General features: G+C 42.8%; 1 long non-coding RNA gene across 1 annotated transcript; it reads right to left on the minus strand.

The window, feature by feature from the left end:
* Window positions 1-8,817: 8,817 nt before the first annotated feature.
* On the minus strand, window positions 8,818-12,182 carry LOC138142718 (uncharacterized). Its single transcript, XR_011163527.1, has 2 exons — window positions 11,954-12,182; window positions 8,818-10,841 (listed from the first exon to the last, which is right to left on the minus strand). It is a non-coding gene; the product is annotated as an uncharacterized lncRNA (long non-coding RNA).
* Window positions 12,183-13,122: the final 940 nt, after the last annotated feature.

The following is a 13,122-nucleotide window of genomic DNA, read 5'->3' on the forward strand; positions in this document are numbered from 1 at the left end:
TTGGTGCTGACTGGCGCTGGAATTTCAAGGTGTGTACTGACTACTCATTGATTGTGGCCTCTACAAGTTTCTGCTTACATAATACCTAACCATTGGCCATGTGGCATCCCTCTAAAAGCTGGCACATTGTGCAGACTCACTGTACAATTTGGGCCTGACCCTGACCCTTTTTCCACAGTCCTGTGGAAAAAGTAAAATCCACTTCCACATTTTACTCTCAAGAGTCTCTTGTCTAGCTTCTTTTGGCACAATACCACCACCACTACCACCCACTGAAAAAGTAATCTTATCACTTCTCTATCAGGAAGTGGGTAGCATGCTTCATCACTGGTCCCCTGACATTATTGAGGTCAGAGTTGGGAGAGCTGGTTTAGATTTGAAAGAATTCACTTAAACCTTCTCTTTAGCCAATGGGAGCTTTACTGGTGAAAAAGCAGTGGGTCTGAGATTTAGCAAGGAGCTAAACAAAGGCATTGATATAGGAAAAGGACCAGACTTAGATAGACTGAAAGTTATACAGCCTGTAGGATGATGATGCAATTTTTAGGGTTTCTAATGGGGGTTTGAGATTTAGTGGCAGGATAAGTCTTACAAGATAAGGACAATAAATGATACAAGATAAGGGACATAGGAAATTTTGTGACCCAGGATGGGAGGAGACAAGGAATTTTATGGTCCAGGATAAGGGAGGAGTTTTATGGTGTTCTAAGATAAAGGAAGAGAATTTAGGGCACTTTCAGGTTAGAGAATAGACTAGGGGCTTCACAAAGCACTGGAAAAGCAAACCTTAATATTATTTTTAACCCTTAGGGATCCACATCAGAATCATCTCCACCACATTTTTACTTATGCTTTTATCATTGCTTGAATATCCTCCACTTGTCCCTGATCTCTATCTACCAGACTATTCCATAAGACAGTCCTTCCTCTAATTGCTTTCCCTCCTATTTCCTATCCAGAATACTGTGTTTGTACTCTCTTATAAACCCAATCATATTCTACCTTATAATTTTTCCCCTAAAGATTTGTCCCCCTCACACTAGTTGGAAAGCTGCCTATTTATTTTTAAACGCAGATTTCTGTACTACTGTGAGGTTTATAAGGTACTTTTCCTGGAGCAACCTTTTAAGACCGGTAATGCAAGTATTGGTATTCCTTTTTTTTTTCTTAACAGATGGCAAAACTAAGGATAAGGAATTTGCCCAAGATCACAGCTAATAAAGATTGTGTACAGGCTCTGGGAACCCCCTTGAACTCTCCTAGAACCTTCCCACTAAATCTAGCATTTGCCTAAGGCCATAAGCCTTTCATTATTGCTAGGCCCAGATCTCTGTTACTCTTAACCCAGCAAAACCCTCCATTGTCTTTTACCTCAGGATTGCTTCCAGCTGCTTCCCACCCTAGATTCCATCAAAATCCCATTCTCGTGGTTCCTGGGAATCTGACCTCTAGTCACCCCAGTCCCATCAAGATCCGCCTTAGACTCCTCCTCAAGACCCTCCCTAAATCCCTCCTCTGGTCACCTGTAGATCCCTCCCAGTCTTTCCATATGGAAGATCCCCCATACCTCCATGAAGATGTTCAGATTCTATAGCTCACCCAGCTGAGATTCAATCTGGACTGCTTGTCAATATAAGTGTCACAAATGCTTAGACTCCTTAAGAGTCTACCCAATGTGGTGAATCTTTAATAAACTTTGTTTTACTTTGGCTGAGAGAAGTCTTGAGTAGAATTCATTCGGGCAGGACCTAGCACATCGGTCATTTGGGGTTCCAAGCACCCCTAAACCTCAACCTCAACATTCTAGGCCTTAACAGGAAGTGGCAGAGTTGGGATATTCTGCTCTTCTCTTTGAAGGCTGGGGTGATAGCTAACATATCTTTGGGTCTCCTTCAGTGCCTGGTTCAAGGACTTGCACATGATGGTTCTCAAAAGATGTTTGCTTGGGGCGGCCAGGTAGCACAGCGAGTAAAATCACCGGCTCCAGTGTCAGGATGACCTGGGGATCTAATCTGGGCTCAAACACTTAGCACCCACCCAGAAACACCTGGCTGTGTAACCTTGCGCAAGTTACTTAACCCCAATTGCTTAAAAAAAAAAAAAAAAGATGTTTGCTGAATGAATGCCTGATGTGGACCCCTCTCACATTATCGACAGACCTTTATCTGTATTTGGTTTGTCAAAGCCTCAAAGGGAAGGATCAAGGAGATTTTTACCTCTTTTTGCCTTCCCACCCCTCTAGGCCACCAATCCACAGTAAGCTTATTTGGATGAAGAAAGATCTGGGCACTAAACTTTACTCAGTCCTAGGAGGTTGTTTGTCCCTAGATTCTCCTCTTCTCTTCCTTCACCCTTCTGTCTTCTTCTCCTCTTCTCCTTTCTCCTACTTTTCTCCTCACAAAGACCCCAGAACCCTGAAATAAGAGTTACTCCATGTGAAAATATCCAAATGGAAGGGAACTTGAGGAGAATAGACAGGAAGAAAAGGAATGACTGTTGGTGGGGAATGGGAGTCATGGGACAGAAGGCTTTTCCTGTTGTGATTTCATTTCTGTTTATACTGGACTCCAGAGTACTGGGATGGGCCAGATTGCATCAGACAGGGCCAGCGTGGATTGTGTGGGGGGAGGGAACCAGCCCTATAAATTTGGGGAGGAGCCATCCCAAGGAGAAGCAAAGCTGAGAGACAAAGGGAAAGAAATTCACCAGCAAGAAATCAGATAGACTAGTCACTGAAGGAACAGAATTCTCCAGTCCTAATGGCAACAGCTCCATTACCTTCTCTACCACTCCAGCCCCTGGCCTGGGAAGATGAGGAGCCAGAGTACTTAGACCAGTATGATGCATACAGCTTTACAGATTCTTATCTGGGTGAGAGATGTGGCCCCACCTTCCTTCTCTAGATAACTTCTCCTAGCTTCCTGCCTGGTATCCCTAATTCCAAGTCCTCTCCCTGTCCAGACTCAGCTCTGTATCTCTAGAACCTTTTTTCCTGTTATTTTCAGGCTGCCCTATGGATTTCAATCTAACCATCACCTGACACCCATCCCTACCCTCTGTCCACTTTTTAATCCTAGGTCCCAGCCAGTCCCACAAACAACCCTATGGAATCTTTACCATGCCTCTCTCACTTTTTTTCCCCCATCATGCCTCAGCTCATTTGCCACCTTGTTTTTGAAACCTTTCCTATCCCTACAGTTTTTGGATCTCTTGCCCTCTTCAAATTACCTTGTATGCACTTATCTGTGTACATGTTGTTCCCCATTACAACATAAGGCCTTTAAAGGCAAGGATATTTCATTTTTTGTCTTTGGATCTCCAGTAGCTAATGTAATGCCTTTTACATAGTAGATGCTTAATAAATGTTTGTTGAATTGAATTATACTTATTTCAAAAACTTTCCCATCCAAACTCTTGAGTTTTATAGAGGGGACTATGAAGAATGAAATGGTGTGCCAAAATTTACACAGCAAGTTAAGGGGAGATCTAGAAACAGGATTCAGGTCTCCTGCTTCCAGTCCAGTATTCTTGCCACTACTCCCTCATGTGTCTCTGCAACCATGACCACCAAATGGCTTCCACCCACTATGTTCTCTGAGCAACTTATTCTTAGGACCACTGCTTTCTATTTCAGGAAGAGGGAGTGGAAAGGGTCGTACTAAGAGAGAAGCTGCCAACCATACCAACCGACCCAGCCCAGGTGGCCATGAGCGGAAGCTGCTGACCAAGCTTCAGAACACAGAGCAAAAGAAACGTGGCACCAGGCCCTGAGCCAAGAACCCTGAGGTAAGAGAGCCCAGAACCCCTATACAGATCTCTAGATCTCTTCCAACCTAATGTATGAGCTAACACACTAGCAAAAGAATGAGATCTAACTCTAAGTCTCAGGCAGCTGGGAGGTATGGCCCTTGAAGTTTAGGAAAGAACCCTGGGGTCCTAAGAAGGAAGTTCCCTAAAGCTGGGAAGCTTAGATTCACTGGTCCCAACCTCTAAAGATCTCTTTTTCTTCCAGACTGGGACAGAGTACTGATACCAAGATCATGGCTATGGACATACGGCATCGAAGACAGGGCAAGAGAGACAGGATCTTAATCTCCCCTGACAGCCTTCTTTCTGAGATATGCCATCCCCAGCCTGGCTGGAGTTTGGAGGGGCCCAGCAAGTGAGTTCCTTTAGCACTTTTGGAAGAGATGAAGAGGATCACATGGTAGGACTGGAAAAGCTGGGAAGAACAGGAGAATCTACCTTAAGAAACTGAATCTATCAAAGGACAGTGGTTACAATAAAGAATCAATAAGAGGGTTCTGTTTGTGTGTGTGTAGTTGATTTCAAGTCTCCAGTGTTTACTGAAACACTCTCTCTCCCCTTCTCTTCCTTCTCCCTAATGCCTTCTAAAATGATAGAGGGCCACAAAAACATCTCTTCCCACTCATCCCAAGCTATAAGATCAAGCCCTTTTGATGAGGGATGGCTATCAGGTTCAGCAGGAACTCTGATCTTATCTAAGACCAGTAAACCTGCTATAGCTTCTGGAAAGAATTCAAGGTCTCAGGCTTCATTGGAGTGAGTTGAAAAGTTTATTTTACACTTGGCAGCCAGCAAGGGTCCTTAGAAAACCTGCAAGTGAGAGGGGTACAGGCTTTTACTTTTAAAGGGTAGGGCTGCCATTGTCAGGGCTGACAGGATGGATGTAAGGGCCCTCAGTGCTATATAGATAAAAGTTAGGGCTGACTGAGAGGAACTTGTGACTTCAGTGCATAGATAGTTTAACTCAGAGATGAGATTTGAGCCAGACCTGAGGAGATTAAGCTAGGACAAAGGAGTCACAAGTTATTGCCTAGGCAGAGTGCAGAGAGGGGGAAGGGGCAGAGTTTGAGGCTGGGAAAGGGATTTTACAGACTGGTTTTACAGACTGATGTTACAAATATAGAATCCAAGCACCCCATCATTACTGATGTTACAAATTGGTATTACAAATAGATTTTACATAGATCCCAAGCACCCCATCACTTTTAGCTGTTATTTCCATCAAATGCTGGAACCTCTGGAAGGCTGGTGTCAGGAAAGGATTTCCAACCTTGGCCTTTGTGATCCTGATGTTGCTGTATGGCTATAGACAGTGAACCTAGGAAAGATACCAGGAATTCTCAGCACATTTAAGAAAACTGATACTTCTTTAAACTAACAGTCTATAAGCAAAGAGTTTAGAACAGTAAAGAGAAAGTATATGAGGAAGAGGGTGGTATGAGAGGGGCAATGGGGTGAAGGGGATAAAGAGTCAGCCCTTGGAGTCAGAGAGGCCTGGGTTCAAGCTCTCTCCTCCCTCCACACACATACCAACTGGCCATGTGACCCCAGGCAAGTTCCTTTATCTCCCTATGCTCCAAGAAACTCCTTGAGACTTTTTTTTAAGTTTCAGAGCAGACACAAACCTGCATTGGTAGGAGGCGTTTTCTTATTGAGAGTTCCCTATATCAATGAAATTAGGTCCAGTCCAAAAGACTCAGTGACTTTATGGAGGCAAGATGAATCTTATATACAGAAAGACTGTGGGAGGGATCTAGCCATGGTCTAGAGGAAGGATTTGGAGAGGGCCTTGAGGAGAAGTCTAAGGAGGATCTTTGATGGAACTGGGGTCAGACTCCAGGAATGGGATTAAGGGTGGGAAATGGCTGAAGGCTAACAGGAGATGACAGACAATGGAGGGCTAGGCTAGTTTTAAAGGTAACCGGTCTGGACATAGATCTTTTGATAGGATCAAGGTTGGAAATAGCTGGACAATGGAGGGTTAGGCTAGGTTAAGAGTAACAAAGATTTGGGCCTAGGATAATGAAAGGCTTATGGCCTCAGGCAAATGCCTCTTCAAGTGGAAAGATTCAATGAGTTCAAGGAGTTTCCCAGAGCCTGTACCCCATAATGAGGAGTTGGCTTTGAGTATTTAAATAAACATATTGTATATCTAGGATGATGACGGAAGAGAAAGAAACACTTCTAGAATGATTAGGAGAACAATCAGTCAATATTTATTAAGCACCTATCAGTCCTCTCCTTCAACATGAAAATAAAGAGGTTACCCATAAAGAGGGTTAGGGTTGTTCTGGAGATCCCAAAATACCAACACACTGGGTCCTGCTGAATGAATTTGACTCAAGTCTTTTCAGCCAAAGTAAAGTTTTTTAAAAGTTTGCTTGCATTAGACACAGAGTAAGTCTGTGCTAGAAAATTCTACAGTGCTCTCACTATTCTATGGTGCTCTCACTTTTCTATGGCACTCTTACAAACATGGAGACAAGATGGGGTCTTATATACAGAAGGTTGTGGGAGGAATCTAGGGGTGGTCTAGGGGAGGAGTTTGGGGAGAGTCTTCAGGAGGAGTTAATGAGGTCAATGAGTGATTAAGGAGGGGAGGCCACCTGGAGACTACAGACACTGGTGGGCTAGGCCAGTTCAAGGGTAGATGGATATTTTGACAGGCTCAAGGGTGGGAAGCAGATGAACAATGGAAGGCTAGGCTAGTAACTAGGCTAGAGTTAGTAGTTAGCAGTTAGTAACTATGCTAGAGGTCTAGGCCCAGCCACAATGTAAGGCTTATTGCCTCATGCAAATGCCTCATCAAATGGGATGATTTAATCAAGAGTCCAAGGGAGGTTCCCAGAGCCTGTACCTCAAGGACTCAAGGAGAGTTAATGAGGTACATTAACTCATTAGGAGTTAATGAGGTCAATGAGTGATTAAGGGTGGAAAGTTGCTGGAGACCACCTGGAGACCACAAACAATGGTGGGCTAGGCCAGTTCTAGGGTGGATCTACACTTTGATGGGCTGAAGGGTGGAAAGTTTAGTAACTGAGGGTAGGAAGTTTAATAACAGAGGCTTGGGCTCAGCCTTAATAAAAGGCTTATTGCCTTATGCAAATTCCTCATCAAATGATCGATTTAATCAGAGTTCAAGAGCCTAAGGACTCCGGGAGAGCCAGAGCCAAAGGGGGTTCCCAGAGCCTATACCTCATCACGAATACATACAATGCAAGTTATAGAGAAGACAAATAGGAAATAATTAACAGAAGAAAGACATTAGAATTGAGGGGGTTGGGGAAGATTCTGCCATCTAAAAGACGGGCCCTACTATAGCCAAGCCATCCCACTTCCTTAGTTCACCAAGCCACGTTCCCCTTTACAGATGAGGGCCAGAGGCCTCTCTGCTTTGGCAGCCACATCTGAGGGCCAGGGGCCTCTGTTTTTGTTGCCTCTACAAATGGACTGGCCTCCACACTAGCCACATACAACCTCAGCCATATTGCTCATAGTAAGTTTTAGATGACAGTATTTTCAGACCACTTGATTCAAATGCAATACAAACCATCTTGTTATAGGTGTGAGGCATGAGGTCAATACAAGCCAGCCCTTTCTGTTACATAACTAATTGGAATTCGGCTTGGTCTAGCTTATTCTGTATAGTTCATTTCAGTTATCCAAATGCTGCCTGTTCTTGTAGCCCAGGTTCCTTACTTCCTGGCTCATAAATGGGCATTGCCTCAGATAAACTGAGAGGCCTGGGACAAACTTTAATTTAATTTGGACTCTGGAGAAGACAGTGAAGCTGACAATTTGGTGTAGCTCTGTTTCACTTAAAAATCCAGGTCATGAGCAAGTTAAGATATCACCCTTGTAATGTCATTGTTCCTCTTCCAGAATGAAAGACAAACTACAACAACCAAGAGGCCTCTACTCTCTTCAGTTCCATTATGTTTCTGCTCCCAAGCACATACGGACTTCTGTTCATCTTACTAATGAGTTTTTTTCATTCTTTCTTTAACTGGCTTCACTCCCTACCCCACAAAGTTACCTGAGTTCCCTTTTAATTACTATGATCTTAAACCACTGAAATGAGATAGCTCATTTATCTGTCAACAGTTAACTATTGCCAATATTTGTTTACCATATTGAAGGAAACCTAAACATCTGATCCAGGAATCAGGCTGGTCCTTGAAAGTTAGCTCCTAGTTTTCCCAGTGATGGAGCTGTAAATTAGAGCTTGCCTGATATCTTGAGGTCCAGGGCTCTGCCCTGTTCTGGGATTCTAGTCAGCTGTCTTTGAAGATTATGAATACATTTTAGATACTATTCATGTGTATGGAAACATCAAGGACATGATCACTGTCAAGGCCTACTTGACATCACTATCTGACATCTTGAAACTGAATAAAGCAGTATTGGAAAGCCTAGTGACCTATAGTTACTTTCTTTGTCTTGGTACTCTATAAAAACCTTGCTCATGGATTCAATAAATGGATTGCATTGATAATCTCGCCTGGCCCACATTATTCCGCACTTCTCCATTTCTGTCCCTCACTTTAGAGCTGGCCTCACCATATGTATGCTACACCGGAAGGTGACCCTTTGTATATATATATTATGTGACACTTGTGGCACTGTGGTAGTGTCATTAGCCCACATTAACTTCTATACTGCTGTCTACAAGCCTACAGAAAGGTAGTGTGTCACTATATTAATTATCCAGTGAGAGAGTACAATATCTAATTTGTCCACTGGTTGGCAAGCCATCAGCTAAGTGGTCTCAGAGTATTTCTGAAGAAGAGAGGGACTTCCTGCCTACTTTTCCACCCTTTACTTTTCCACCGCCTTTCCCTTCCACTTATGAGTCCTTCCTTTCAGCCTCCTTTTGAGGAAGTACCCATGCTAGCTATGCTCACTTCAAACATAGCTCAGCTCATAACTCTCCAGACTAGTTTTCTCCCTTGCCCTGTTCAGGGACTTTCCCCTTTACAGACATACACCCTTGGGTTTTCAGCTCTCTGATTCTATCTTTCTGTCTGTCTCTGTGTCTCAGTCTTTGTCTGTCTGTCTCTCTTTCTCTTCTCCCCACCACTACCATCAAAATAGAAGCGAAATGGTTCAGTGGACAGAATTCTGGGACTGGAGTCAGAAAGACATGAGTTCAAATTTGGCCACAGACATTTTTTTAGCTGTGTGACTTTGGGCAAATCTCAATCTCTGTTTGCCTCAGTTTCCTCATTGGGGGTAATAGCAGCACAGGGTTGTTGAGAGTATCAAATGAGATAAAATTTATAAGAAGGAGCTATATAAATGCTTCTTCCCTTCTCTTTCCCTTAACCCCAAATGGTGACCCTGACAATGTTTGGCATTTAAACTAGGGTATCATATAAATAGCACTCAAAAATATTAAAAAAAGAAAATTGATGACACTAGAGTCTCCATCCCACATCTGGAATTGTCTTTCTCAACCACCCCCATTTTCACAAGACACAGGCACTTAACATAGAGTAGCCATAGAGTATATTAATTACAATAGTGAACATTTTAAAATTCTGCCTTGGGGCATCTAGGTAGAGCAGTGGAGTCATGAAGGAGCACTTGAGTTTTTAGCCTGGTGGAAGATACTAACTGTATGACCCTGGGCAAGTCACTTTACCCCATTGCCTAAAAAAAATTCTGCTTTTATTTTAGGATCATAGATTTACAGCTTAAAGGATTTAGAGGTCATTAAATCTAATCCCCCCATTTTACAGATGAAAGGCTCAGAGAGGGAAAGACTTGCCCAGGATCACCCAGCTAACAAGTAACAAGGTCAAGCCCAAGTCTTCTGAGTCTAAATTCATCAACTCCTTCCACCACACCACCTTGTTTCCTTTGGAAGACCTCCAATGTCTCTGCCATCTTTACCATAAGGCACAATGCCTCTCTCTCTCTAAATAGTCCCCTTAGAGTGGGGCATTATAATGACTTCTGTTATATTTACTATCCACTTCGATTCTTCTTTTTGTCATTTAACAGAGCCAACAAATTATAGGGAGAGAAACAAGGCTGTTTCAAGCAGGGATGACACCAGTGACTTCAAAACTCAAACAGAAATGGGGGCTGTTATACCATATATAAGGATCCCCACGTTTGCATAGTGACTTAGAAAATCATATGTGTTTATACATTTCTATTTTACTAATACTTCAACACATTAAAATCAGGTAGGAATTACATTTTAATCTGGTTTGAGCCACACTAGAGAGGGTTGTGGGCCTCATGTTGGCCCATGGACTATGCATTTCAGATGTCTGGATTACTCTATATAAAAGACAAAAGCATACTCCAGAGGCCACAGAGTTTAGGTACCTTCAATCCCAGGATATTCATTCACCATCATACAATAACAACTAGCATTTTTAGAGTGCTTTTAGAGTGCAAGATGTTTTACAAACATTATCTCATTCTGTCCTCACAACAACCAACACTGGAAGGTAGGTACTATTATTATTACACCCATTTTACAGATGAGGAAACTGAAGCAGGCGAACTTTATGTCATTTGTCCAGTGTCACAAAGCTAATAAATGTCCAAGGCTGGATTTGAACTCAGTTTTTCCTGAATCCAAGTCCACTGCTCTATTCTGGAGTCCACCTAGCTGTCTTTATGTATCCAGAGCCACTTTGTAGAGACATGGGATTCTAGGAGAACTGCAACTAGGTTAGGGAGGCCCAGTCTTCATCCCACTGTCTTGAAATGTATTGGGTACTGATAGCACTAGTAATTTTTCAGCAGAATTTCATTGTTGTTCAGTTGGTCATGTCCGACTCTTTGTGACCCCTTTTGGGGTGTTCTTAGCAAAGATACTGGAATGGTTTTTCCATGTCCTTCTCCAGCTCATTTTACAGATGAGGAAACTGAGGCAAACAGGGTTAAGTGACATGCCCAGGATCACACAGCTAGTAAATGTCTGAGGTCAGATTTGGCCTCAAAAAGATGAGTCTTCCTAACTCCAGGCCCAGCATTCTATCCATTGTATCAGAATAGAACTAAGCAAATGGTACCTAGTGAACAAGAAAACATAGTTAAAATAGGAAGCAAACAGATGGTGTTCACTTCTCTCCCCTGACCCAGCAGCACCCCCAGTGACTTCCTTCTAGCTCAGCCTCCACCACCATGCTCCCCAATCTCCGTTGCTGGTGTCAGCCTCCCCAATAGCAACCTTGAGGTGTCCCAGGGATCCTGTCTACGGGACATTCTCCAGCTTCTACCCTGAACTCTTCTTAAAGAGCTCATGTCATCCTCCCATCCCTTCCCTAGATTTATCTAGTTATGGCTCTGGACTCCCAGGTAAAGAGGTCACAAAAATGCCTGAGAATATAAGGAAAAATTTCAAAACAAAGAAATATGTCTTGTTTCCTGTCGCTACCCATTCTCACTACCCTGCCAGTTATTTTCAGCTATCCTCCTTTGCAACTCCAGCTCACTTAGGACCAGTCTTCATTAGGGTGAAAAGAGAACTCCACGTCAGCATCTTGTGCTCGCTCCTGGTGCTGGGCATCTGTTCTCCTGACTTCTGTGCCTCTGTTTTCAATTCACAGAAATCTCTTAGATGCTGACGTTTTGCCTGACCTATCAATTACCTATTATGCTACTCCTTTAAAGCCTAAAAATCACCAATGAACACTTATTGAACACCTGCTGTATATAAGGCACTGCTCCGGGTATTGAGGAAATATAAAGATGAATAAGCCTACCTTACAGACAATCATGGGGAGGAGACTACACAGACTATATATAAAAAGATAAATCAGATAGTGGACTAGCCATGCCATTCAGGGAAAGAATGGAACAGAGAAGAAGTACTACCACATTCTAGGGGACGGAGAGAAACCATCAAAGAAGGCTTTTGGAAGGGATGGAACCTGTGCTGGGCTTTGAGGGCACACCAGGACTTCAGTGAATGGGGAGGGGGCCGTTTTATCAGGAAGTCAATGTTTGATAAATATAGGTGCTGGGTCTAGAAAGCTAAATAGGCAAAGCAGATAAGGATGGAGAGGCTGGTCTGGGCCAGCCTATGGAAGACTCTCCTGTTTGTTGATTCTCTGAACAGTTGGTCTGCCCAGATTGCTTCACTTTCCAACATCTATTTCCTAATTGATTTCTGTTTACTTACTTGGTTTCTGCCTCCATTGTTGCCATGAAACAGAAGCAGTCCCTCCAGAAATTTTGTATATTGCTTCCCCAGAAGCAGAAACTCACCCAGCTTCTTTCATCTACAGACACCTACAAGCAGGCACAGCAAGGTGCCCTCGTCTTCCGTCATGTCCTTAAACTCCCATCTGACTACCAAGGCTCTATTTGTACAGCCTGTTCCCAACCTAGGAATGTTGTGTTCCCAAAGTTCATCTGTGGGTCAGCTGGGAACTTCAGCTGTATTTCCTCACAGAAACAATGTGGTTAGATTCCCAGGCCAATTGTCAAATGCCAATTAACCCTTAAAGTAGTCCAATTCCTATTCCAACATCATTCTATGTCTTAAAAGCTATTCCAGTGGAACATAAATTCTGGAAGACTGATGAATTCAACAAATATTTATTGAGCCTCTCCTATGTTCAGGACCTCATCATCAGATTGTTCCCAAGGGATGAATTTTTCAACCACAAAAACTCTCTAAAGAACCCCTTCTAAGGCAAATGGTGCATTAGTGAAGGAAACACCCACACCAATGAAATCATAGAACCTCGAAGTATTAAAGACGATGCAGAGTACTAGGGGATGTACAAAACTTGGGTAACTGCCTTTGTAGAACTTATCTAGTTCAGGAAAGAGTTAAGACAGTGCCACAGGCAATTACAGTACACAAAATTATGTGATAAATATAATAGAGAGTTGCAAAACAAAATGCTGGTCCAGAGGGAAATTTGTTAGCAACCCTAGGGATAGAAGCTTCATGGCAGACATGGCATTCAAACTGTGCTTTAAGGGAAAGTAGGAATCCAAAAAGGAAAAGAGAAGACCTTCCAGGCAGAGACAACAATGAAAAACAGAGAATGTTCAAGTAGTCCATTTGAGATGGAACACAGAAGGGGTAGAGGAGGGTTATAGGAGATAAGGCTGGAAAGGTAGAGTAGAACCAGATTATCTAGGACTTTAATTATCAAGCAAAAGAGTTTTAATTTTGTCCAGTAGTAGTAGAGAGCCAAAGAAGACTTCAGTGTAAGGCAGTGACATGATCGGGTGTGCATAGGAAAGGTTAATATTAAAACAACATGAAGAGCATTTTGGAAGATACAATTCCATATACTTCAACCAACACTTATTAAATACCTCCTATTTGCAAGT

Source organism: Petaurus breviceps, unplaced genomic scaffold (assembly GCF_028583685.1).
Source record: "Petaurus breviceps papuanus isolate PSGF00001 unplaced genomic scaffold, PetGlider_PUasm1.0 138, whole genome shotgun sequence".
Classification (NCBI taxonomy): domain Eukaryota; kingdom Metazoa; phylum Chordata; class Mammalia; order Diprotodontia; family Petauridae; genus Petaurus; species Petaurus breviceps.